This window comes from Scyliorhinus torazame, chromosome 8, assembly GCF_047496885.1.
Source record: "Scyliorhinus torazame isolate Kashiwa2021f chromosome 8, sScyTor2.1, whole genome shotgun sequence".
Taxonomy (NCBI): domain Eukaryota; kingdom Metazoa; phylum Chordata; class Chondrichthyes; order Carcharhiniformes; family Scyliorhinidae; genus Scyliorhinus; species Scyliorhinus torazame.
The window spans coordinates 176,476,023-176,502,799 of record NC_092714.1 but is presented as its reverse complement, the minus strand read 5'-3'; the positions used below and the strand labels follow the sequence as shown (position 1 = coordinate 176,502,799).

The 26,777-nt window shown below is 53.3% G+C and overlaps 1 long non-coding RNA gene across 1 annotated transcript; it reads right to left on the bottom strand.

Annotated features, from left to right (window-relative positions):
- Positions 1–227: 227 nt before the first annotated feature.
- LOC140428269 (uncharacterized) lies at positions 228–24,972 on the bottom strand. The gene is made up of 2 exons (XR_011948741.1): positions 24,753–24,972; positions 228–911 (listed from the first exon to the last, which is right to left on the bottom strand). It is a non-coding gene; the product is annotated as an uncharacterized lncRNA (long non-coding RNA).
- Between the last annotated feature and the right edge of the window lie 1,805 nt (positions 24,973–26,777).

Genomic DNA, 26,777 nt, shown 5'->3' with positions numbered 1-26,777 from the left:
GTCGCCGGCCGTTCTCTGCACGAGCCACGGGTGTTCCATGCGGCACCGGTGCTAGCCCCTCAACGGTAGCGGAATTGGTGAGGGATTCAAACCAATTTCCCTATTGGCACCGGCACTTAGCCTCAGAAACGGAGAATCCAGCCCCTTGTGTTGTCTTCTATCTTTATTACTATTAATAATAATCACAGTGTGCTCTGTGTATTGGACAAATGACCACATAACAAGTATTGAGTATAATCATAGTTTATTATTGAACATAGGATTAGTTCTAAGCTTAATAAATCACAAGCTACTACACATTAGACTATACCTAGCAGTTTAAATGACCTTTACTTAACGTCCAAGTGACCGGTTCTGTGCAGGTTAGATAAGGCCTTTATCTGGTTCCTCACGTGTAGCGGCTGGAGGTTAGCTGGCTCATCTAGCTGAATGTCGTCTTCAGGTGGAGGTCGCGGGTCCTTGAACTTTTTTAAAATAAATGTTTTTATTGGGTTTTAGAACATAGTATATTTACAGTTATGTACACAGATTAAAATATATATATAGAAGAGAAAAAACCCCTGATATGATGTTGTGCACTAGCTCAAAAACAGCAACTCTGTACAGTTAGCAATATTATGTTTAACAAATAAGTAGGCCCCCTGTTTGTGTGTGTGTGTGTGTGTGTCGGGGGGGTGGAACTGGGGAGGTACATATACATTTGGGTGCCGGAGAAACAATTACATTAGTTATGTCCAGTACAGAGAGGGCAATACGAGAATGGATCTGGTGCTGGTGTTGTCACTTGCTTCTCCCGGACGGTTTTCGCTGCCGTTGTCGTCGCGCGTTCACCTCCGCTTCGGCCATTCGTCCCGTCTTTTGTCCGTATTTTCCTTGGTCACGTAAGCTTGCGCACGTGAAGGTGACACATCCTAAGTGAGACACAGCGAAAGTGGGAATTGGAAATTGGTAATTTGGGGCAGTGTGTTAATTAAAGAGATAAGTGGTGAATTTAAATCTTCCTGTTTTTCGGTTAAAAGTTCAGTGTCTAGCTTAAGTATCTGATTGGCTGAAGCTACCCCCTAATTGCTGAGAGGCAGTTATCTGTCAGTCACCTGAAGCCTGCTTAGTGGCACAAGGGTGTACATTGTATTCTTCTGTTTGAAGCTTAAGTAGTGTGAGACACCTTGGTTTAGCTGAGTTCTATATAAGATAGGAATCAAGGGCACACTCAGTAAGCTGCGCACATGAAGGAGACACAGCCAGAGTGGGAATTGGACCTTGGTAATTTGGGACAGTGTGGTAATTTGGCGCGGAGTAGGAGGAGGTGGGGTTTCCCTTTTTGTTCTGTTTTCTTCATTTCGCTTTGTAACTGGTAATCTGCAGGGAGAGATCCAGAGTGCATTCTGGGAAGCAGTGAGAAAACCAAGGAACACCCTGGGAAGGTAGGTGACATAAAATCTTACCCCCCAGGTTCCAGCGGCCTTCATTTTCGGGAGTGGGAGAGAGAGAGAGCCGGGGAGCAGCTTGGGAACAGGTAAGTAATAGATATTCTGCTATTCTGAGTGATCCGACTGGGAGGGGGGAAAAACTGAAAAGTGACGTCACAGGAAAGATGTGACCTGATTGGCTGGTAGGGAATCTGCACTAAATTTCAAAATTAAACATTGTTAAACTAATTAAACATAATTAATTAATTACTTAATCATAAATTAGAGGGCTATCTAAGCCAGAGACCGGAGAGTACTGTATTTAACATTTACATTTCTACTAGAACTCTAGTGCTAGGAAACATATAGTTAACAGTAACTTTTTTTAAAATTTATTTATTTATTAATTTAAATTTTAAAAAATTTATTAATTAGTTAACGCAATGTCAATTCAAGGGAACAGTGCTCTGACTGTGAGATGTGGCAGGTCCGGGAGGCTTCCAGCTCCCGGATGGCTACATCTGCAGAAAGTGCATCCAACTGGGGCTCTTCATTGACCACATGGTTCGGTTGGAGAAACAGTTGGATGCACTTAGGAGTATGCAGGTGGCGGAAAGCATCATAAATAGCAGTTATATAGATGTGGTCACACCAAAGGTGCAGGCAGAGAAGGTGCAGGCAGAGAAATGGGTGACCACCAGAAGGGGCAGGCAGTCAGTGCAGGAATCCTCTGTGGTTGATCCCTCTCAAACAGATATACCGCTTTGGATACTGTTGGGGGAATAGCCTATCAGGGGAAAACAGCAGCAGCCAGAGCAGTGGCACCACGGCCGTCTCTGATGTTCAGCATGGAGGGTCAAAGCACAGAAGAGCAATAGTCATAGGGGACTCTATAGTCAGGGGCACAGATAGGCGCTTCTGTGGACGTGAAAGAGACTCCAGGATGGTATGTTGCCTCCCTGGTGCCAGGGTCCAGGATGTCACAGAACGGGTAGCGGGCATCCTGAAGGGGGAGGGCAAATAGGCAGAGGTCGTGGTCCATATTGGGTACGAACGACATAGGCAGGAAGGGGCATGAGGTCCTGCAGCAGGAGTTCAGGGAGCTAGGCAGAAAGTTAAAAGACAGGACCTCGAGGGTTGTAGTCTCGGGATTACTGCCTGTGCCACGTGTCAGTGAGGCTATAAATAGGAAGATAGAGCAGCTAAACACGTGGCTAAACAGCTGGTGTAGGAGGGAGGGTTTCAGTTATCTGGACCACTGGGAGCTCTTCCGGGCAGGTGTGACCTCTATAAGGACGGGTTGCATCCAAACTGGAGAGGCATAAATATCCTGGCCGCGAGGTTTGCTAGTGTCACACGGGAGGGTTTAAACTAGTATGGCAGCGGGGTGGGTACCGGCGCAATAGGTCAGAAGGTGAAAAGATTGAGGGAGAACTAGGAGATTGGGCCAATATGGCTCTGAGGAAGAGCAGGCTGGGAGATGTTGCTGAAAACAGCATGACTGGTGGCCTGAAGTGCATATGTTTTAACGCAACAGGTAACGCAGGTGAAATTAAAGCTTGTGTTAGTACTTGGAACTATGATGTTGTTGCCATTACAGAGACCTGGTTGAGGGGAGAACATGATTGGCAGCTAAACGCTCCAGGATTTAGATGTTTCAGGTGGGATAGAGGGGGATATAAAAGGGGTGGAGGAGTTGTGCTACTGGTTGGGGAGAATATCACAGCTGTACTGAGGGAGGACACCTCAGAGGGCAGCGAGGCTATATGGATAGAGATCAGGAATAAGGGTGCAGTCACAATGTTGGGGGTTTACTACAGGCCTCCCAACAGCCAGCGGGAGATAGAGGAGTAGAAAGGTAGACAGATTTTGGAAAGGAGTAAAAGCAACAGGGTTGTTGTGAGGGGAGACTTTAACTTCCCCAATATTGACTGGGATTCACTTAGTGCTAGGGGCTTGGACGGGGCAGAGTTTGTAAGGAGCATCCAGGAGCATGTAGATAGTCCAATGAGCGAAGGGGCTGTACTGGACCTGGTATTGGGGAATGAGCCCGGCCAGATGGTAGAAGTTTGAGTAGGGGAGCATTTTGGGAACAGTGACCACAATTCAGTAAGTTTTAAAGTGCTGGTGGACAAGGATAAGAGTGGTCCTAGGGTGAATGTGCTAAATTGGGGGAAGGCTAATTATAACAATATTAGGCGGGAACTGAAGAACCTAGATTGGGGGCAGATGTTTGAGGGTAAATCAACATCTGACATGTGGGAGGCTTTCAAATGTCAGTTGAAAGGAAATCAGGACCGTCATGTTCCTGTGCGGAAGAAGGATAAATATGGCAAATTTCGGGAACCTTGGATAACGAGAGATATTGTAGGCCTCGTCAAAAAGAAAAAGGAGGCATTTGGCAGGCTAGAAGGCTGGGAACAGACGAAGCCTGTGTGCAAGATGAGGAAAGTAGGAAGGAACTTAAGCAAGGAGGGCTAAAAGGAGTCACAAAAAGTAATTGGCAAATAGGGTTAAGGAAAATCCCAAGGTTTTTTACACGTACATAAAAAGCAAGAGGGTAGCCAGGGAAAGGGTTGGCCCACTAAAGGACAGGCGAGGGAACCTATGTGTGGAGCCAGAGGAAATGGGCGAGGTACTAAATGAACACTTTGCATCAGTATTCACCAAAGATAAGGAATTGGTGGATGTTCAGTCTGCTGAAGGGTGTGTAGATAGCCTGGGTCACATTGAGATCTAAAAAGATGAGGTGTTGGGCGCCTTGAAAAATATTAAGGTGGATAAGTCCCCAGGGCCTGATGAGATCTACCCCAGAATACTGAAGGAAGCTAGAGAGGAAATTGCTGAAGCCTTGACAGAAATCTTTGGATCCTCACTGTCTTCAGGTGATGTCCCGGAGGACTGGAGAATAGCCAATGTTGTTCCCCTGTTTAAGAAGGGTAGCAAGGATAATCCAGGGAACTACAGGCCGGTGAGCTTTACGTCAGTGGTAGGGAAATTACTGGAGAGAATTCTTCAAGACAGGATCTACTCCCATTTGGAAGCAAATGGTCGTATTAGCGAGAGGCAGCACGGTTTTGTGAAGGGGAGTTCATGTCTCACTAACTTGATAGAGTTTTTCGAGGAGGTCACAAAGATCACTGATGCAGGTAGGGCAGTGGATGTTGTCTATATGGACTTCAGTAAGGCCTTTGACAAGGTCCCTCATGGCAGACTGGTACAAAAGGTGAAGACACACGGGATCAGAGCTGAGCTGGCAAGATGGATACCGAACTGGCTAGGTCATAGAAGGCAGGGAGTAACAATGGAAGGGTGCTTTTCTAATTGGAGGGCTGTGACCAGTGGTGTTCCGCAGGGATCAGTGCTGGGACCTTTGCTGTTCGTAGTATAGAAAAATGATTTGGAGAAAAATGCAACTGGTCTGATTAGTAAGTTTGCGGACGACACAAAGGTTGGTGGAATTGCGGATAGCGATGAAGATTGTCAGAGGATAGAGCAGGATTCAGATCGTTTGGAGACTTGGGCGGAGAGATGGCAGATGGAGTTTAATCCGGACAAATGTGAGGTAATGCATTTTGGAAGGTCTAATACAAGTAGGGAATATACAGTGAATGGTAGAACCCTCAAGAGTATTGACAGTCAGAGAGATCTAGGTGTGCAGGTCCACAAGTCACTGAAAGGGGCAACACAGGTGGAGAAGGTAGTCAAGAAGGCATTCGGCATGCTTGCCTTCATTGGCCGGGGCATTGAATATAAGAATTGGCAAGTCATGTTGCAGCTGTATAGAACCTTAGTTAGGTCACACTTGGAGTATAGTGTTCAATTCTGGTCGCCACACTGCCAAAAGGATGTGGAGGCTTTAGAGAAGGTGCAGAAGAGATTTACCAGGATGTTGCCTGGTATGGAGGGCATTAGCTATGAGGAGAGGTTGAATAAACTCGGTTTGTTCTCACTGGAATGACGGAGGTTGAGGGGCGACCTGATAGAAGTCTACAAAATTATGAGGGGCCTAGACAGAGTGGATAGTTAGAGACTTTTCCCCAGGGTAGAGGGGTCAATTACTAGGGGGCATAGGTTTAAGGTGCGAGGGGCAAGGTTTAGAGGAGATGTCCGAGGCAATTTTTACACATTGAGGGTAGTGGGTGCCTGGAACACGCTGCCGGAGGAGGTGGTGGAAGCAGGGATGATAGTGACATTTAAGGGGCGGCTTGACAAATACATGAATAAGATGGGAATAGAGGGATACGGACTCCAGAAATGTAGACGATTTTAGTTTAGACGGGCAGCATGGTCGGTACAGGCTTGGAGGGCCGAAAGGCCTGTTCCTGTGCTGTATTTTTCTTTGTTCTTTATTCTGTTACTGTATTTGCCAAGTTTGTTGTCGTTTCCCGTGCTCTCCTTCTGGCTATCATTCCCTCGCCACCCCGCCCCCCCACCCCCCCTCTCTGGTTCCCCTCTATAGTTCCCTGTCTCCTCCCTCTTCCCTCTTTCCCCCCTCCCCCCCCCTTCTGCCCCCCTTCCCGCCTCCCTTCTCCTGTGGTTAGTCTGTCTTTTCTCTTAGGTTTAGCTGCCGTCCCCCCCCCCCCCGGTCTATCCCTCCCTCTCATGCCTTGGCTACTCTCCCCTGATTCTTGGCTACCTAGCTATTCTTCTGCTTGTTTGTTGGCCACAAACAGGTCCCGGAACAATTGGATGAATGGCTCCCACGTTCTGTGGAAGCCGTCGTCTGACCCTCGGATGGCAAATTTGATTTTCTCCATTTGGAGAGATTCTGAGAGGTCGGACAGCCAGTCTGCAGCTTTGGGTGGTGTTGCTGACCGCCAGCTGAACAGGATTCTACGGCGGGCGATCAGGGAGGCAAAGGCAAGGGTGTCCGCCCTCCTTCCCAGGAATAGATCTGACTGGTCTGATACCCTGAAGACCGCCACTTTCGGGCATGGATCCACCCCCAACCCCACCACTTTAGACATTGCCTCAAAGAAGGCTGTCCAGTACCCCACAAGTCTGGGGCAAGACCAGAACATGTGGGCGTGGTTGGCCGGGCCTCCTTGGCACCGTTCACATCTATCCTCCACCTCTGGCAAGAACCTGCTCATACGAGTTCTTGTTAAGTGGGCTCTATGTACCCCTTTTAGTTGCGTCAGGCTGAGCCTTGCGCACGTGGAGGTGGAGTTGACCCTATGCAGTGCTTCGCTCCAGAGTCCCCACCCTATTTCAATCCCCAGGTCTTACTCCCATTTCTTTCTTGTTGCGGTGTCGGCCCTTTCTACCAGTCGTTCATACATGTCGCTACAGTTCCCTTTATCCAGGATGCTTGCGTCCAGTAACTCTTCCAGTAATGTCTGTCGTGGCGGTTGTGGTACGTCCTTGTCTCCCTTCATAGGACGTTTTTGAGTTGCAGGTACCTTAGCTCGTTCCCCCTGGCTAGCTGGAATTTCCAGGTCCTTGAACTTGGCTGGTCGGTGTGCTGCAGGTGGTGGACAGAGCCAGTCCAAAAGAGGCAGAATATTGGTTGCGCAGTTCTTCTTATCCTCCGATCTTTTGCGCTCTTTTGGACAGTCCCAGGTAGGGATCCAATGGATCGTTAGGATTTCGATCACCCTAATCGATGCTGGCCAATGAGGGGCGGGTACCTTGATGGCTGGGCGGGTCCTAGTCAGTCATGGCCATTATTGTCCAAGGCATGTAGGCATACCCAAATAAGGTAAACAGGCGCCCCCGAGTCTGCCACTTATGGTAAGTTTCAATCTGGAGCCCATTATCCCGGGAAGACCTGTGAGTGGTCTCTAGCAGGTGTGAGTTTCTGTATAAGTCTGAGTTGTTGTTTGCAATATACAGGTTGTGGCCTGTGTGTCCCAACCTGACCACAATTCCCATCGTCCTTTGCGGGCGGCCATTTTAGATGGCCACACTTGTCTTGTCTGACCCGCTGTTATGGGTCAGGGTTTAGAGAACCCCAAAGTGTATCATGGAGTTCACCTGACCCACAACGTTTAATAGATTGTGGTATGGGAAGCACACGGCCCACTCTACAAGCATGGTACAGCAGAAATGGAAACGTTCGTTTCAAAGCAAAACAATGTTTATTCTATGAACTCAAGTTAACCTTTTTAAAACAAACAGTGAATATCTTAGCAACCATCAATTCAAAGATAACCCCCAAAGAATACAACACTAAGTAATCCTTTAAGCTGTCCTTTTAACATCCAAAAGACTTAACAACCTTTAAACAGAAGCACATCAGGATTTACATTCAATACTGAAAACATTTATAATTCTGAATTCACCATATGATTAAGAGATAGTCCTTCATGGCAGAGAGCTCAACAGTACAGCTGCTTTGGCTGACTTCAGCTGCAACACACTGAAAAACGAAACCCAAAAGACAGACACAACCAAGCTTTTCTCAAAGTGAAACTAAAAAGCAGAACCAGAGCTCAGCTCCACCCACACTCTGACATCACTGCAGTAACATGAGCAGCCAACCATTTCTTAAAGCGACATTCTCATGACACCGCAAATTAGTTTCCTGCAGAAAAACTACATCAGCTTTCAGACTTTTAAGGCGAGCAAATACCCTCGACTTTTTCACTGGACCATTCAACTCCCTGACATTCCAGGTGACCAGATAAATTGTGGGCCTCCCACCCCCTCTCAATCCAGAGTCAACCATTTCCACCAAGAGGGATTATCCAACAGTTTCAGAGAAAGTACAGCAACCAGGCCCACCCAGATGGCCACCAAACCCACTAGGAAGACTAAAGAAAGAAAGATCTGCAGTCACTGTCAGCAAACTACCCCTGCCCCCCACCCACCCTCAAACAATACCACACCCAAATATACATACAAAAAACAGTGAGGTGAGCAAAACCCATTCAAATCTACTTCCAATAAACCCAACCTCAAACAAAGCAAAAACACTAAGCTCATTATCTAAAACAAAATTAATATAATGAGCTGCAGTCACCATCACTGCACCACTTCCGTTAGCTAGCGCTGCGGCTAGCAGGGTTGCTCCCAGAGTGAAGAAAAATGCTAACAGAAAAAGGACACAAAGTATAAAAAACCCTTAAAACATAGCACTCCAACAGGAAGCTATATGTTTACACTATTAATATATTTATAACAAATAGATCAAAAACCCCATAAATTTAAGTGGACCATTCAACTCCCTGATATTCCAGATGACCAAATAAATTGACCACTCAAGTACAACGAGAGAAAAATTCAACCCACGCTAGAACAAAGAAATACAAACATGAACATGAACCAGGAACCCCAAGAACTCCCCATGTCCGCATACCCCACCCCCAAAAACCAACAAAGCCTCAAAATCCTCAATCAACCTGCACCCATCCCAAGCTTTTTTACAAACCAATCCAACACCTCTGGGACATAGGCCGGGTAATAGGCCGGGATTCTCCACTTGATAACGCCAAAATCGTATTCGGCGATCGGGTAGAGAATCCCTTTTAACGCAGAATCGGGGACGGCGCCTGTTTTTGGTGAGTACACCGCACGCCGTTGGAACAGCCTCAGGACGGCACCTGAAGGCCCTCCCCCGATGGGCTGACATCCCGACGGCGTGGGACATGTGTGCTCTGAGTCTTTGTCAACCTCCGTGGCGGCTGCGGATTGCGTCCAGCGCCACCACAGTTGGGGACGGCAGGTACACCTCCCAAGTCAGACTCCAGTTTTAAACAGGGTTTTGGCCTTGTTGAACATACATAGAACATACAGTGCAGAAGGAGGCCATTCGGCCCATCGAGTCTGCACGACCCACTTTAAGCCCTCACTTCCACCCTATCCCCCTAACTCAATAACCTCTCCTAACCATTTTTGGACACTAAGGGCAATTTATCATGGCCAATCCACCTAACCTGCAAGTCTTTGGACTGTGGGAGGAAACTGGAGCACCCGGAGGAAACCCGCACAGACACGGGGAGAACGTGCAGACTCCGCACAGACAGTGACCCTGCGGGGAATCAAATCTGGAACCCTGGCGCTGGTCCACCGAACTTCAAGGTCAGGCTTCGGAGGTTACACTGGAAATCCAGTCCTAATAAGAGGGGAGCGCAGAGATGGGGGAGGACGTAAAGTTTAAATTTGGCGTACTCGACGCACTGTATCATGAGGTTTGTGACACAGTACCCCCGGATCTGCACGGAATGTGATCCGGAAGCAAGGGATATCGTTTGGGACACGGGGAAAATCTGGAGGGAGCAGCGTCTTACCGTATCCGGATGGACAAAGCTATCCGTGCTCCCGGAATTGAAGAGGCAGGATGTCTCATGCCCATTGACCCGGACGGCCATCACAGAGTTCTTGAGGTGATGGGGCCGGGACTGGTCGAGTGTAACAGAGCCGAGCTGCGGATGACTGGTCCAGTCAGCGGTAGCGGGGTGGTCCCAAAATGGCGGCCTCCATGAGTCACACGTGACGGGCGGCGTCAAAGATGGCAGCCAAGATGGCAGCCCCCACAAGTCGCACATGTCGGGCGGCGTTAAAGATGGCGGACAAAATGGCGGCCCCACAGACTGCAGGAGGTGGGTGACGCGTCAGAAGGGGGCGGTACTGGCAGGCACGATGCCACACTGCGGGATCTGTGAGCTTCAGGTCGGGCCTGGCAGGCTTTCGATTTAGGAACTTTAGGTCGGGCCAGGCAGACTTTGGCAAAATGCCCCTTCTTACCGCACTCGTTGCAGGTCGCGTTCCGAGCTGGACAACGTGCCTGGGGTGCTGGCCCTGACCGCAGAGGTAGCGGAATGGCCCCCCAGAGTTGGCGGGCAGCCGCACGGCACAGGCATGGGACACGCCCGGGTCGGGTGATGGCCGCGCCTCCGACGTCCACGAGGATGCCGCGTGGTCAGGCGTGAAGACATCCAAACTCTGGAATGCTACCTCTAATGAGGTAGATAGCTGTACCGTGTCCTTCAGGTCGAGGGCACCCCTTTTGAGCAGTCGTTGCAGGATATAACTGGACCAGACTCCGGCCACATAGGTGTCCCGGATCATGAATTCCGTGTGTTGCACTGCCGTAACTGCCTGGCAGTTAAAATTCCTGGCGAGTCCTCTCAGGTCACGCAGGAATTCTGCCAGCAATTCACCAGGGCGCTGACGCCGCGTGGTAAGAAGATGTCGAGCGAACATCTCATTCACCGGCCTCACGAACTGTCCTTTCAATAGTGCAACCGCCTCTTCGTACGAGGCCACGTCTCTGATTAATAGGAAGATTTTGGGCTCACCCGAGCATTGAGGAGACGTAGCTTGTGCGCCCCGGAGGCGTCATCGGTCGAGGAGTCGAGGTAGGCCTCGAAACAACTTAGCCAATGCTCAAAGATTGCAGTGGCTTCAGCTGCCTGCAGGTCGAGTTCAAGTCGGCCAGGCTTAAGAGCGGTGTCCATTGTGATATTTTAGCTTATTAAATTGATGGACCATCAATTCACACAAGTTGAGTTGTAAAAGAGAACAGTGGTTTTAGTAAGCTAAGAAGTATTCCAGCCTGCTGCTGTTCCCGCACTGAGAGCTGGCCACAAGTCTGCCAATTATATACCTCCCCCGAGGGGCGGAGCCACAGGCGGGGCCAACAGAAGCATCAACACAACAACAGTAAGTAACAGTGAATAATAACAACAGTGAACATATATACAGTGGTAGATAACAGTAGGACGAATAACGAATAACGGTAAATATATATATAGTAGCAATACGTGGTACACCACACTAACCACTGTGCTACCGTGCTGCCCACTTCTTTGCCACCTCCACCAAATCCTGTAAGCCAGATGACCAGGCTTTCTCATTTGTAGTCGCGATGCTCCTTTGCCCATCTCAGGGCCGGCTCTTTTTCAGGTTTTGTATGGTCCGCCCCCTCCAAAATGGCATCATTGTGTCGCGCACCGCACACCCTTGGGACGGCATTGGTGCGTCACCTGAAGGCCCTCCCCCGATGCTCCACCCCCGATGGGCTGAGATGCCAACTGCGTGGTTGGCATGTGGTCTCAGTGGTCGGGAAGCTGGCTTGGGGCTGCAGACAATGTCCAGCACTGGCACAGTCGGGCGGGAGTCGTGCTGCTGGCCGAGAGGGCTTCCGGGAGGCTGGGGGGACTGGTGGGGGACGGCCGCTGCAGGTCGTCGTCGTGCAAGTGCGCGGCCACGGACCAGGCCATTCTCCGGCAGTTTATACCTTGGGAGCTGTGAGTTTTGTGCGGCGCAGCTGCTAGTCCCTCACCGGTCGCAGGATAGGTAAAGGGGGGCTGCTGATTTTTTTCACGTAAAAGGCCACAGATCGTCCGCATCCCATGTCTGCCCAGATCAGTGATTTCAGCTTTCACACTTTCCCTGGGTGCTGCAAGGGTTAATTTGTACATGGACATTATTGCAGCAATTTGGATCTTTTGAAATATTTTCTTCCTCTGCCCTGTTGCTCACCCCATCTGCGAGCAGGAGTTTATTTTAACCGAAGAGATGTTTGTCGCCTGCACAACAGACTCCAGACAAAGGTTTCTCAATCACAGCATGCTCCATGTCACTAATGAAAAATCCTTCAGACTGGAAAAATCAGACAGAAGCACATTCAGGTTCAGGAGTCACTGTCTGGCAAAAAAATTAAAGTCAAAATCTATGCACCACCGGGCATGATGAGGTTATTGTTATTGTGACAGGATCTGGTGGTGGTGCGGGGGGGGGGCGGAATTCTCCATTCCTGTGACTAAGTGTTGACGCCGGCACAGGATTTGTGGACTTCCACAACTACAAAACTGCCGCCGTACCTGGACTGATTCCGCTACTGTTGAGGGGCTAGCACCGGTGCCACATGGAACACAATCGATTCCAATGAGAAACGGTGCAAGATTTGCCAGTTTTGAGCATTGACACTCAGGAGGCTGACAAGCTGCAGCCGCAAATACACACTTCACTCCCCACACACACCATCCCAGCCAACAATGCTACCGTGGGCAGCACGGTAGCATAGTGGTTAGCACAATTGCTTCACAGCTCCAGGGTCCCAGGTTCGATTCCGGCTTGGGTCTCTGTCTGTGCGGAGTCTGCACATCCTCCCAGTGTCTGCGTGGGTTTCCTCTGGGTGCTCCGGTTTCCAACCACAGTCCAAAGATGTGCAGGTTAGGTGGATTGGCCATGATAAATTGCCCTTAGTGTCCAAAATTGCCCATAGTGTTGGGTGGGGTTGCTGGGTGGGGATAGGGCGGAGGTGCTGACCTTGGGTAGGGTGCTCTTTCCAAGAGCCGGTGCAGACTCGATGGGCCGGGTGGCCTCCCTCTGCACTGTAAATTCTATGATAATCTATGAACAAGATGGCAGCCAGGAGAGCAGCCCCAAGATTCACTGATGCTGAAGGCCTTCCTGGACGAGGTGGAGGAGAGACGGTTTATCCTGTACCCTGGCCCAGGAAGGAGAGTGCCAGCCGCCGCCATTCACTGTGCCTGGGCGCAGGTGGCAGAGGTGGCCAGCACCGTCAGCCATACCGTCTGGACCAGCCAGCAGTGCCAGAAAACACTGCACAACCTCCTCAGGGCGGGCCAGGGTGAACAGGCAATACTGTGCCCCTGGCATTAACCCGCGTGCCACACACCCATAACCCCATAACCCAACCACTTCCCGCACCCCCAGAAGGTGGCCGAACCCCCCCCCCCCCCCCCGCACCACATGCCAGCACCCATACCAGCCGCCATGGCCGGGTGCCCTGACCACTGAGGCCACCAGCACCCCACACCCGGGGCTGCATGCATCGGCCTGTTTACCCAATGGAGAAGGCTGCGCACAATTGCCAGGAGCGTGAGAAGACAGGAGGGGGATCGCCTGACCTGCTGCCCCTCACCGTGGCAGAGCAGAGTCGACAGCCTGGAGGAACGGGAGGTCACCGGAGTGGAGGTTGGCTACGGGCAAGGAAGTGAGGCCCTGCTGAGTTGCGGTTCCCCATGATACATGAGTCAAACTCCCCCCAACACCACCCCCACATCACCCTTATCCCCAGTGTCACAGCCGGAGCCCCCTTATGAGCCGAGCAGTGACGGGGAGAGCAGCCCAGACGGCAGCCCCCACCCGAGACTCAGGACACCCCGGAGCTCGGGTCGGAGGATGACAGTGACTTTCCGCCATAGCTATCTCCAACACCCTCCACCATCCCAGAGACCCTCACCTTGGTTGGGCACTTTAGTGAAGAGGCTTCTGGGACACTTGCTGGTGCGCACCACATAGCTGAGCGTGTACAGCAGGTGGAGGTAGGAGCATCAGGTGGGGCAGACGGTCGGAGGGCAGGTCGACCCCAGGAACTAGCTGCTGTCCAGACAAGATTCGGGTTTCTGGAATAGACAGTCCCATCCATAGTGGAGATGCAGTCGCAGAGCTAGGGACTACATGACGGGTTGTCGGCGAGCATCCAGCACCTGCAGGTGCAGTTAGAGGAGTCCAACCGTGTGCAGCAGCAGAAGTGGTGCCGACCATGCGTGCCACCCAGGCCTACCCACATGGGTTAGGTTTCATTATGGATCACCATGTCACAGGCCTGGGGCATTCTGTGCAGGCACTGGCCGAGGTCCAGGACAGGGTTTCCACCTCACAGGCAGCCATGTACGAGAGTCATCTGGAAATTGCAGTAGCGCTTCTGAGCGTGGGCCAGTCACCGCAGGCCATGGCTGAGAAGGTCGGCGGCATTGCCCAGGTGCTGGTCGACGTGGTGCCGACACTGAGGGAGGTGGCCAATCCCAGAGCAAGATGGCGCAATCACTAGCTGATGTGGCACAGACCCAGAAGGTGGTGGCACAGTCAATGGGTGAAGAGTCGTAGTCCCAGGCGGCAATGATCTGCTCCGTGTAAGCAGACCCAGGTCGTGACCAGAGCGGGCCTCCAGGAGTGGCAGCGACAGGTGGCGGGGGAGCCTCAGGGGATAGTTCCGCTTGCACCCCCTGTCCAATGGAGTAACCCGGGGCCACCAGGCACCCTGAGGGAGGAAGAATTGATGGTCCCGCGCCAGTGACTCCCACAGTGGAGGTGCCACAACACTGCAGCACCTCGGAGTCCCCACCCCCCACCCCCCCATCGCTGCCGAACAGGGTGGGCAGCGGACAGAATAGGGCGGCACCACGCGACCTTGGACAACGAACAGCAGCCAGGCCCAGGTCACATGGCGGGAATCGCAGCCGGCCACCTCCACTCCTGCTGTGCCATCTGGGGAACTACCTAGACGTACTGTGAGGGCCCGTAAGCCAGAAAGTTAGACACTAGTTAAGTTGGCACGGGTGCAGGTCACAGTTTAGTTATAGGGGCTAGAGCACAATTCTGTATATATGTTGTCACATTAAACACCTGTTCACACTGTTACGACCTGCCTCGGTGCTCTATCAGAAGGGTGTGAGGGGTGAGCTGCTCTGGGCCAGCAAGAGAGCGGGTTTGCAGGATGGGCGGGGAATGGGCAGATATTGTGGGTGGCCTGGGCCACCTCTCCCCCCCCCCCCCCCCCGATCGTCCCCACCACCATCGCCCCAGGGATCTGGTAGGACCATGTGATGGAATGACCAGCTCGCAAGCAAGGATCACCCAGGTGTTCAATGGAAAGTGCTACCGTGGGCAGGAGTCAGACATTGTCAAACAATGTGGAGCACCAGAGCTCATCGCAGAGTGGGATGTCATCATCCTCCATCCCATGGACCAGACCCGGTATTACTGCCAACCCAGGGCCCCCACCCTGTAGTGCGGCAGGTATGTATCACGGAGGGAGTTGCAGTCGGGGGGTGTATGGGGGGAGGGGACGGGGGGTGGGGTGCGGTGTCCGTGCCCCTGACCAGTTTCCCCCAGTCAATGAATCTGGAGGCGGTCAGAGCGTCCCGTGTGCATTGGGCCTGGTACACACGTCGTGCGGCCTCCTGTGTCTGCCTGGGCCCCATTTGTTGCCCATCCTCCCCCTCCCCCGCATTCTCCTCGTCGGACGAGAACTGGTGTTCTTTCTCCTCCTCCAGCATGTTGCCCCCCCCCCCGGCTGAGCGATGTTGTGGAAGATGCAACAGGCCACCACGATGCGGGCGACCCTCTCTGCATCATACTGGAGGCCCCTCGAGAGCGGTCCAGGCACCTGACCAGCATCTTCAGGAGGCCGAAGCACCGCTCGATCACGCTCCTAGTCACTGTCTCAGCGCCGTTGTAACGGGTCTCCGCGTCGGTCCGAGGCCTCCGGATAGGCAAAATCAGCCATGACCGCAGTGGATAACTCATGTCACCCAGGAGCCAACCCCCCCAGCCAGGGGGGGCATCTCAACAATGTCAGGAATGGTCGAGTGTGCCAGGATGAAGACTTTGTGCACATTGCCTGGGTATCAGGCGCAGACATGCTAGATGCACAGCTGATGATCACATATCAGCTGCATGTTCATTGAGTGGTACCCTTTTCGGTTGGTGTAGAGCGGCCTGTCATCTGCAGGTGCTCGTAGGGGGAAGTGCATCCCGTCGATCACCCCCTGGACTCGGGGCATGGCGCCGAACGTCACTACCCGGGCACCCTGGTGGGCTCGGTCCACATTGAAATGGATATATTGAGCCAACTGGGCATATAGGCCCTCCGGTACGGCGCGGATGCACCTGTGCACCGAGGTCGGTGAGATGCCGGACAGGTCCCCACTCGGCGCCTGGAAGGGCCTCATGGCGTAAAGGTACAGGGTGACCTGCGGCCTTGGGAACACGGCCCATCGGATGTGCTGGCCTTGGAAAGGGTCCCGTGGAGGTTCACAAGAATGATCCCTGGAATGAAGAGCTTGTCGTATGAGGAACGGTTGAGGATTCTGGGTCCGTACTCGTTGGAGTTTAGAAGAATGAGGGGGGATCCTATTGAAACTTACAAGATACTCCGAGGCCTGGATAGCGTGGACGTGGAGAGGCTGTTTCCACTTCTCGGAAAAACTAGAAACAGAGGACACAATCTCAGACTAAAGGGACAATCCTTTAAAACAGAGATGAGGAGGAATTTCTTCAGCCAGTGGATGGTGAATCTGTGGAACTCTTTGCCGCAGAAGGCTGTGGAGGCCAAATCACTGAGTGTCTTTAAAACAGAGATCGATAGGTTCTTGATTGATAAGGGAATCAGAGGTTATAGGGAGAAGGCAGGAGAATGCACATTCTCCCTGTGTCTGTGTGGGTCTCACCCCCACAACCCAAACAGGTGCAGGGTAAGTGGATTGGTCACACTAAATTTCCCCATAATCGGAATTTTTAAAAAAATAATAAAAGGGGCTAGTTTAGGTCAGTTGGCTAGCCAGCTAGTTTGTGGTGCAGAGCAAGGCGCAGGTTCAATTCCTATGGCTGAGGCTATACATGAAGGCCTCACCTTCTCGACCTTGTCCCTCGCCTGAGGTGTGGTGATCCTCAGGTTAAATATTCACCAGTCAGCTCTGCCCCCAAAAGGGAAAAGCAGCCTATGGTCATCTGGGACTATGGTGACTTTACCTATCATTTATGTCTTGTGACTTTCTAGCTGAATTTTCATCACGCCGACCATAATTTGACCTAATATGAGGCTCGGTATCATACTTTACCTTTTAACTCACCTGTGAAGCACCTTGGGAGGTTTTACTCCGTAAATAAATATAAAAATGTGTGCCCCCTAAATATAAGTTGTTGTTATCATCACAGCTCTTTAACGGTCTTTATCAATCTCACAAATTGAATTCTACAAAACTTGTAACCGCGTTACACTATCCCTCCTAGTCTTTAGTGACAAGTCTATGGCCAGTCGACCACATCATTTTTGTCCAATACATTTTTTCCTTTATCTGGGTGAATGGGGTTGGCCACGCCTGGTGAGATTCTTATATCTATCCAAACAAGCCATCGACATGTAACATCCAGCAGGATCCTGTTGGGATGTCGGGGGTCTTGCCCACAGCTGGAGAGCCAGCGAGAGATCCACACTGCCTCTTTTTGGGACAGCCCGTCAAATCACAAGCCAATCAGGCAGTGAGTGGTGAGGCAACCTATGGGCCTTTCCCTGGAACTAAGATTCTGGGGATGAAGTCTCGCCTACCCAGAGTTGCTGGCCAATCAGGGGCTGGCAACTCATATGCTCAGCAGCGCCACTAGGAAGGACATGGCTGCTGCCACAAGAACAGGCACAGGAGTCCCAGGATTATGGAGTGACCCAGGCTATTGGTAAGGGATGTTAAGGGGGTGGGGATCATGGGAAGAGGGATTTAGGGTGGATAAGCAGCACGAGCATGGGCTTAGCTCTCAGCAGATCTCCACCCCTTCCAAATGTCCAGTCACTCAATCAGACACTGAGTGCCATTCATCAAGGGAACCCCCCCTCCCACCTTCCCCACTCCCTCCAACCCACAGGTGGCAAGCTGGCTGCACGATTTCAGCTGCTGTGCATACCGTGTGGTGACAGGCCTGCCTGAAATAGGGTTCATCCCAGTTGCAGCAGGATTAGGCCCCAAAGTGGTCATTAATTGGCCTCTTAATTGGCTTTTTAAAGATGGCAGGTTGGGAGTTTGACCATGGGCCTTCCCACTCAGAACTTAATCCTGGTGGAGGTAGGAAGGCAGCAGGGTTCCGATACAACACCATTGTGGTAAACCACTGTATTGTACTGTTGTACTGTTACATGTCTGGGCTTGTCCCTGCTGGGTCCGAACCACTGTCGTATATAATCTGTGTATTGTGGTAAACTGCCACTGTATTATATGTAATGTGGTGGACTACTGCCTGGTGGCTCTGCCGCCCCCCGGGCCCGGTATAAAGGTGGCTAGTCTCCGCCGCTGCCCCAGTTCGGGATCCGAGGCCAGGAGGTTTTCTGTTTAGTTTATTAATGCCTCAGTTACATTCACCACTCGACGTGTGTTCATTGATGGCATATCAATTTAATAAACTAAACATCTAAGATGAATTCATCACTCAAGCTTGATCGCCTGGAGCTAGACCCACAGGCAGCTGATGCCACTGCAACATTCGAGCACTGGCTAAGCTGCTTCGAAGCGTACCTCGGATCCTTCACCGAAGACTTCACCGACCTCCAAAAGAAGCAGATCCTCCACGCACGGGTGAGCCCGCAAGTCTTTCTTCTCATCAGGGACGCCCCCTCGTATACGGCGGCGATAATGCTGCTGAAGGGACAATATGTTAAGTCTGCGAACAAGGTGTGTGCTAGACATCTTCTTGCCACGAGACGACAATGCCCTGGGGAATCACTAGCAGAATTCCTGCGTGCCTTGCGGGTACTCTGCCGGAACTGTGACTGCCAGGTGAAATCGGCTGCCCAACCCGCGGAGCTGTTGGCCAGGGACGCTTATGTCGCAGGCATGAAATCAAACTACATCCGCCAGCGATTGCTAGAAGGGGGTACACTCGGCCTCCCAGAGACAGTGCAGCTCTCCAACTCACTGGAGGTGGCCTTCCAGAACATGGAGGCCTACACCTCCGACCGCGCGGCACCCTCGTGGACCTCGCAGGGCGCCGCCATCATCCGACTCGAGTGCGGCGCAAGCCTGTGCCGCGCAGCAGCCCGCCAATGCCGGAAGCCCGAGGTGCTATTTTTGCAGCCAGGGGAAGCATCCAAGACAACGCTTCCCTGCACGGAACGCGACTTGCAAGGGGTGTGGGAGGAAGGGCCACTTTGCAAAAGTCTGCCAGGCCCGATCTCTGCCGAAAACTCCTAGGCCCAACAGCGCTGCCTGCTGTCTGTCAGGGCAGCCTCCAGCTGCCGCGCCACCCGCCATGTGCGACCCGTGGGCACCGCTATATTCGCTGCCATCTTCTATTTCGCCCCCCACGTGCGACCCATGGGAGCTGCCATCTTTGATGCCATCTTGCACTCCACCCGCCACGCGCAACCCATGGGGGCTGCCATCTTTGATGCCATCCCCGATCCTACCCGCCATGTGTGACCCATGGGGGCCGCCATCTTGGGACCACTCCGCAGCCTCCCGGGAGCCCTGCTCATCCGGTCGTACACTGGCCGCCACTACCTCCGACCGGCCTACCCATCAACTTCCGAAGCTCGCCTCCCTCACGCTCGACCAGTCCCAGCCTCATCACCTCGCGAAGTCCACGATGACCGTCCGGAACAACGGGCACAAGACAGCCTGCCTTTTCGACTCCGGGAGCACAGACAGCTTCATACACCCAGATACGGTAAGGCGCTGCTCCCTCCCAATTTTACCCGCGACCCAGAAAGTCTCCCTGGCTTCCAGATCACATTCAGTAGCAATCCGGGGGTACTGTGTCATGACCCTTACAGTACAAGGCGTAGAGTACACTAACTTTAAGCTCTACGTCCTTCCCCATCTCTGCGCTGCCCTATTACTGGGGCTCGAATTTCAGTGCCACCTCCAAAGCCTAACATTAATGTTCGGTGGACTGCTGCCTCCCCTCACCATCTGTAGCCTCGCGACCCTTAAGGTCGTCCCACCCTCACTCTTTGCTAACGTCACCCCGGACTGTAAGCCTGTCGCTACCAGGAGCAGACGATACAGTGCCCGGGACAGGGCCTTTATCAGGTCGGAGGTCCAGCGACTCCTAAGAGAGGGGATCATTGAGGCTAGTACCAGCCCCTGGAGAGCCCAAGTGGTGGTCGTCAAGACTGGGGAGAAGCACCGGATGGTCATCGACTACAGTCAGACCATGAACCAGTACACGCAGCACGATGTGTACCCCCTCCCCCGCATATCTGACATGGTCAATCAGATTGCGCAGTATCGAGTCTTCTCCACAGTTGATTTGAAGTCCGCGTACCACCAGCTCCCTATCTGCCCAGAGGACCGCCAATACACAGCCTTCGAGGCAGATGGCCGCCTCTACCACTTCCTCAGGGTTCCCTTCGGCGTCACCAATGGGGTCTCGGTCTTCCAACGAGAAATGGACCGAATGGTTGACCAGTATGGGCTGTGGGCCACATTCCCGTACTTAGATAATGTCACCATCTGCGGCCGTGACCAGCAGGACCATGACAAAAGCCTCCGGCACTTCCTCCACACCGCTAAACTCCTGAACCTCACCTATAATAAAGAAAAATGCGTTTTCCGCACAACCCGCCTAGCAATCCTTGGCTAGGTTGTGGAAAACGGAGTCCTTGGGCCTGACCCCGACCGCATGCGCCCCCTCCTGGAATTTCCCCTCCCCCCACTGCCCCAAGGCCCTGAAGAGATACTGGGGGTTCTTCTCCTACTATGCCCAGTGGGTCCCCAATTATGCAGACAAGGCCCGTCTACTTATTAAATCCACCGTTTTTCCCCTGGCGGCTGAGGCCCGACTGGCCTTCAACCGCATCAAGGCAGACATCGCCAAGGCCACGATGCACGCTGTGGACAAGTCCATTCCGTTCCAGGTGGAGAGCGATGTGTCTGACTTTGCTCTGGCCGCTACCCTCAGCCAGGCGGGCAGGCCCGTGGCTTTCTTCTCCCGTATCCTCCATGCCTCCGAAATTCGACACACCTCCATCGAAAAGGAAGCCAAGGCTATTGTGGCGGCTGTGCGGCATTGGAGGCATTACCTGGCCGGCAGGCGATTCACTCTCCTCACTGACCAACAATCGGTTGCCAACATGTTCAATAACACACAGCGGGGCAAGATCAAGAATGACAAGATCCTAAGGTGGAGGATCGAACGCTCCACCTATAATTATGATATCTTGTATCGACCTGGGAAGCTCAATGAGCCCCCTGATGCCCTCTCCCGCGGTACATGTGCCAGCGCACAAGTAGACCGACTTCAGGCCCTCCACAATGACCTCTGTCACCCGGGGGCCACCCGTTTTTTTCCACTTTATCAAGGCCCGCAACCTGCCTTACTCCACCGAGGAGGTCAGGACCATGACCAGGGACTGCCAGGTCTGCATGGAGTGCAAACCACACTTCTATCAGCCAGACAGAGCACACCTGGTAAAGGCCTCCCGCACCTTTGAGCGCCTCAGCGTCGATTTCAAAGGGCCACACCCCTCCACTGACCGTAACGTGTACTTCCTCAACATCATTGATGAGTACTCACGTTTCCCTTTCACCATCCCATGCCCTGACATGACCTCTGCCAGTCATCAAGGCCCTGCAAGGCCTCTTCACCTTATTCGGTTTCCCCAACTCTATCCATAGTGATCGGGGGGTTCCTCCTTCATGAGAGATGAGCTGCGTCAGTACCTGCTTACCAAGGGCATCGCCTCAAGCAGTACTACCAGCTACAACCCCCGGGGGAACGGACAGGTGGAGAGGGAGAACGCGACGGTCTGGAAGGCCGTCCTTCTTGCTCTACAGTCTAGAAGTCTCCCTGTCTCCCGCTGGCAGGAGGTCCTTCCGATGCCCTCCACTCCATCCGGTCGCTCCTGTGTACCGCCACCAATGTGACCCCTCATGAGAGAATGTTTGTCCCAGGAAGTCCACCTCAGGGGTCTCGCTCCCGTCCTGGCTAACGGTCCCAGGGCCCGTCCTCCTCTGGCAGCATGCGAGGAGTCATAAGTCGGATCCCCTGGTCAAAACGGTCCGTCTCCTCCATGCTAACCCCCAATATGCCTACGTGGCACACCATGATGGGCGGGTGGACACAGTCTCCCTTCGGGACTTGGCACCCGCAGGTTCCCCAGCGACCATCACCACTACCCCCGACCCTACACCTTCTCCCTCCATTGCTACCCATGGTGCACCAGGGCCACGGCATACTCCGCTAGTCCCAGTGCATGGCACGCCAGACCCTCAGGGTCCATTGCCAGGCATTCATCCACTTGGTGACGCAGAAGGCGACACGCTCCTGGACACACAGGCCTCAACACTTCATCCGACACCACAGCCGGGACTGCGGCGGTCACAGTGGAAAGTCAAAGCCCTCAACTGACCCTATATATAATTCACCTGTCCACTTCACCCCCTCCGGACTCCTTTTTTTAACAGGGGGTGAATGTGGTAAACCACTGTATTGTATTGTATTGTATTATACCTGCTGTATGGAACATGCCTGGGCTTGCCCCTGCTGGCTCCGCCTGTGGCTCCTCCTCTCGGGCTCGGGTATAAAGGTGGCCAACCACCTGCCCTGCCTTCAGTCTGGGGCCGGCTGCCAGCAGGTATGTTTAAGCTAATTAAAGCCACAGTTTCACTCTCAACTCGTCCTCTGTCGTTATTGATGGCATATCAGCCCCATAACGAGCGCGTTCAGCAGCATGTACCCAGGACTCACAGCACCAGAAACACATGGCTGTCCATCACGAGCCGCGTTGTATAAGGGTCCTCAGTGGGGAACGCATGGCCAAGGCCGCACATAGTCCCGCTTGCCTGAACTCCTCAGAGTAACAAGAGATCAGGATCCCATTTTTAAATGGCATCCCGATCTCCGAGGCTCCAAAGTGATCCTGACGTCCCCAGCCCGAACGTACTATGAGAAGGACCCCGGCCCCCCCCACCTTCCCCATTCCCTCACCCACACATGACATCCCAGCCCAATCACGCGCTTGCAAAAAATGCCAGTGTAACTGCAAGCTTGCAGTTACACCTGGGCAGTGACAGTGCTGAGCACGAGAGTTGCCAGCCTCTGATTGGTTGGTACCACTTAGTAGGCAAGGTTTCTGCCAGGCATGGGGTCTTGATTCAAGTGGAAGGCCCGCTGCTGGCTTCACCTCTGCCGGATTGAAGATTGGTACAGTGGGCCTCCTTGAAGAGGCTGCAGGGGACTGCTGCCAGCAGCCGCCGACCAGCGCGTCGTGATTCCCACCCCCGCCAAATTCCCGGCGCCGGAGAATTCGGCAGCCGGCGGGAGAGGGATTCACGCCGCCCCCCGATGATTCTTCGACCCTCCCGCAGGGTCGAATAATCACCGGGGGGGCGGCGTGAATCCCTCTCCCGCCGGCTGCCGAATTCTCCGGCGCCGGGAATTTGGCGGGGGCGGGAATCGCGACGCGCTGGTCGGCGGCCGCTGGCAGCAGCCCCCTCAGCAATTCTCCGGTCCATGATGGGCCGAGTGGCCACCCATTTTTTTGCCGGTCCCGCCGGCGTCAATTGGTGTAGGTCCTTACCGGCGGGACCTGGTGGCATGGGTGGTTCCGGGGTTCTTGGGGGGGGCGCGGGGGGATCTGGCCCCGGAGGTGCCCCCATGGTGGCCTGACCCGCGATCGGGGCCCACCGATCCGCGGGCGCGCGTGTGCCGTGAGGGCACTCTATTCTTCTGCCCCGGCAGCTATAGCGGTCCGCCATTGCCGGTGCGGAAACAAAGCCCTCTGCGCATGCACGGGGTTGACGCCAGCACACGCTGGTGCTCCCGCGCATGCGCCAACTCGCGTCAGCCGGCGGAGGCCCTTCGGCACCGGTTGGCGTGGCGCCAAGCCTCTTCCCTGCCGGCCGGCGGGGCGCAAAGGTGGGAGGACTTCGCACCTTTGGGGCGGCCCGATGTCAGAGTGGTTCACGCCATTCCTCGCCGCCGGGACACCCCGTCCTGCCGGGTAGGGGAGAATCCCGCCCCATGTCCCTGAATGAATAGTCCAGGCCTCTTGATTACTCGTTACTGGACGACCACATGTGGTTTTCCACCACAGCGAGAGAATCACCTATAACATCTTCTCTTCCCATCCCCATAAAGTTACGCGTGCCCCCAAGTATCATCCCATTTATCAGCTCCTCAGTGACACCATCTGAAAGCACAACGGCAGGTTTAACATGTACGCTGACAAGCCACTTCTCCACCTCACCACCTCTCTCCACCATTGCTGATTAATCAGACTGCTTGTCCACAATATTTCTTGTCAGAAATTTTAGTTAATTAGACATCAGGAATAGTGAAGCCGTTGGGTGTGATTCTCCCAAAAGGGAACAATGTCCCCTCGTGTGCGCTTTTAACCTTGTCTTTCCCAGCGTTCGCAGTGCCAAGAAACACATGGCTATTCAACGCAACTGCCGTTGGATAAGGGCCTGAACATAGCCCCGTTTTGTACAGTTGGGAGCATTGTTAAATGGCATCCCAATCTCCGAGGATCACAAAACGATTCTGACATCCCCCCCCCCCCCCGCCCAAACAATCCCCACCCACCCCCAACACCCATCGGGCACCCCCAGCCCAATCACACACAAAAAATGTCAGCTTGGCACCTTGGGAGTGCCCCTGCCACCAGGCACCAGCAGTGCCAGGGCACCATCCTGCCAAAAGGGCATGTAGCTGGCACCTCCGATACCCTGGGAGACCCTCACGAATGCCGTCCCATCTGGCCCCCAGTGCTCCAGGGCGCTTGTGGGGACCAGTGCTCAACAGCGCTTGCCCAAAGTTCTGAGGCAAAAGGGATGAATCCCGCAGCCTCAGGTACCTCTGGAATCCGCACTTTAGACTCAGATGAGCTGTCTCACTCTAATATGCAAATTTACCAAAATGTGATCCTACCCACAATAGGTGGGAGTTACATCATAACGTCTTGCAAAATCGCATTGCATCTTGCGAGGAGTTGCAAGCTGGGTAGACCCCGGGAGCGGGGTCTTCCGGCTTTCTTCGGCCATACTGTGCCGCGGAGAACTGCTTTTCCAGCTCAGCATTGTCTTTGGTTCCGTGGGGGGCCTTCTTTACTCCACGCCGGGCAGCTGTATTCCCCGGGGGCAAGCCGGGAAAAGGGAACCCCCGCACATGCACGGAAATACATCGGCCGTTCCGCGCATGCGCGAACTCGCGCCACCCATTCGCCGCCGGCTGGAACGCCGCCAACCACTCCGGCGTCAACCTAGCCCCCGAGAAATTGGAGAATTCCTCACTTTCGGGGGCTGTTGATGCCGGAGTGGTTGGCGCCGGTTTTGGAGCGGGGACATAACCCCATTTACAGAGAATCCCGCCCATTTTCTTGGGTTCCAGTCACAAACTCCATTCTCCAACCATCAAATCCATCCCTGTCCCTGGCATCGCTCTGAGAGTGAATCCAGCCACGCACCAGCTCAGCATCCTGTGTGATCCCGGAGTGGCCCATATCCTTTTCATCACTAAGACCATTTAACATTATTTATCACTGTGTCCATCTGTTGCTGAAACACTCATCCATGCATTGGTTACCTTTAGAATCGGCTATGGCTGATCTCCAGTGACGGGGATGTGCCGAACAGTTGCAGGAAAGGTGGCTCTCCTCCTAGAAATTTGGATTTTGGCATACTTATCCCGGAAATAGGCCACTGAACCAGAACCGCCCCCCCTCCCCCCCCCTTCACACACCTACCCCCACATTCCACCACCCTCCTCCACAAATGTCACAGACACAAAGAAGATGCCCCCCAAATCAACCAAGGAGGCCGAAAGGGAGGTAAACCAAGTAAGAACCAGGAGAGAAAGATTGCGGCTGCGGGCACGCGGAGCGAGGTGGAGCCAGACGTAGCTGGACGAGCCGGGTTGCCGACGCCCACACCGCAGTACCCGTCAATAAATCACAGGAGCTCCTTGAACACAGGGACATGATAAAGGAGATGATGGCGGCGGTGAAGGAGGCAGTCGCAGATGCCCTGGCCCCCTTCAAGGAGACGCTGGAGAAGACAGGGCAGCGACTGGAGGAGCAGTAAGTGATGGTGTGGAAGCTCGAAAAGGCAGCTACTGACCAGGGTAACCAAATTGCGGGCCATCATCGCCAAGCTCCACCAGTTCCAAGATGAAAAACAAATCCTGAACTGGGCCAGACACATGCGGGTCTTGCAAGTGGGAAGAGCACACAATCCGCATGTATCAGGACATTAGGGCAAACCTGGCCAAATCTAACACAGCTAAGACAGCGCTATACAAAAGTATGCTACGGTTCGGGAAGCTGTACCCAGCCAAGCTGTGAGTAACCTTCCAGGGAAAGGAACATTAGTTTACTGCATCGGGCAAGGCAGACGGGTTAATATGCAAACGTGGACCGGGAGAGCAACAGCAGCTGTGAGAACGGACTCAAATGAACAATTGCGCGGGATCAAGCTGCCTCACTTTCAAATTACTATTGGAAGAAACACGCTCACATCTGGACGAAACAAGGGAGAAATGGGAGGAAAAACTAGGCAGGGAGATAAGGGAAAGACTTTGTTCACCAACTTGTTCCAGGACCTGTTTGTAACCAGTGTCCAGTAAAGTAGAGAGGGAGGCGAGGTGGGGGACGAGGGGTGCGGGAGACCCAGGGCAGGCCACAAAATAAGGAAGAGAAAGGGGGGGGGGCGGGGGGAAAGCTAGGTCAGAAGAGGGGAGGAAATAAAAGCACCAAAGGAAAAGGCAGAGCAGGTAGAAGAGGAGAGAGCCACAAGGAACACAGGGCAGCAAAAGAAAGAGTGCACCCAGCGGAACCCCCCCCCCCCCCGCCCAACGCCGCACGTCCCTCCCTCCAGCTTGGCTAAGTGTCAGGAGGCAACCAGGGCCAGCAATAGGCCCCACAACAGTAACCACTGGCTGACCATTGGGAACACCCAA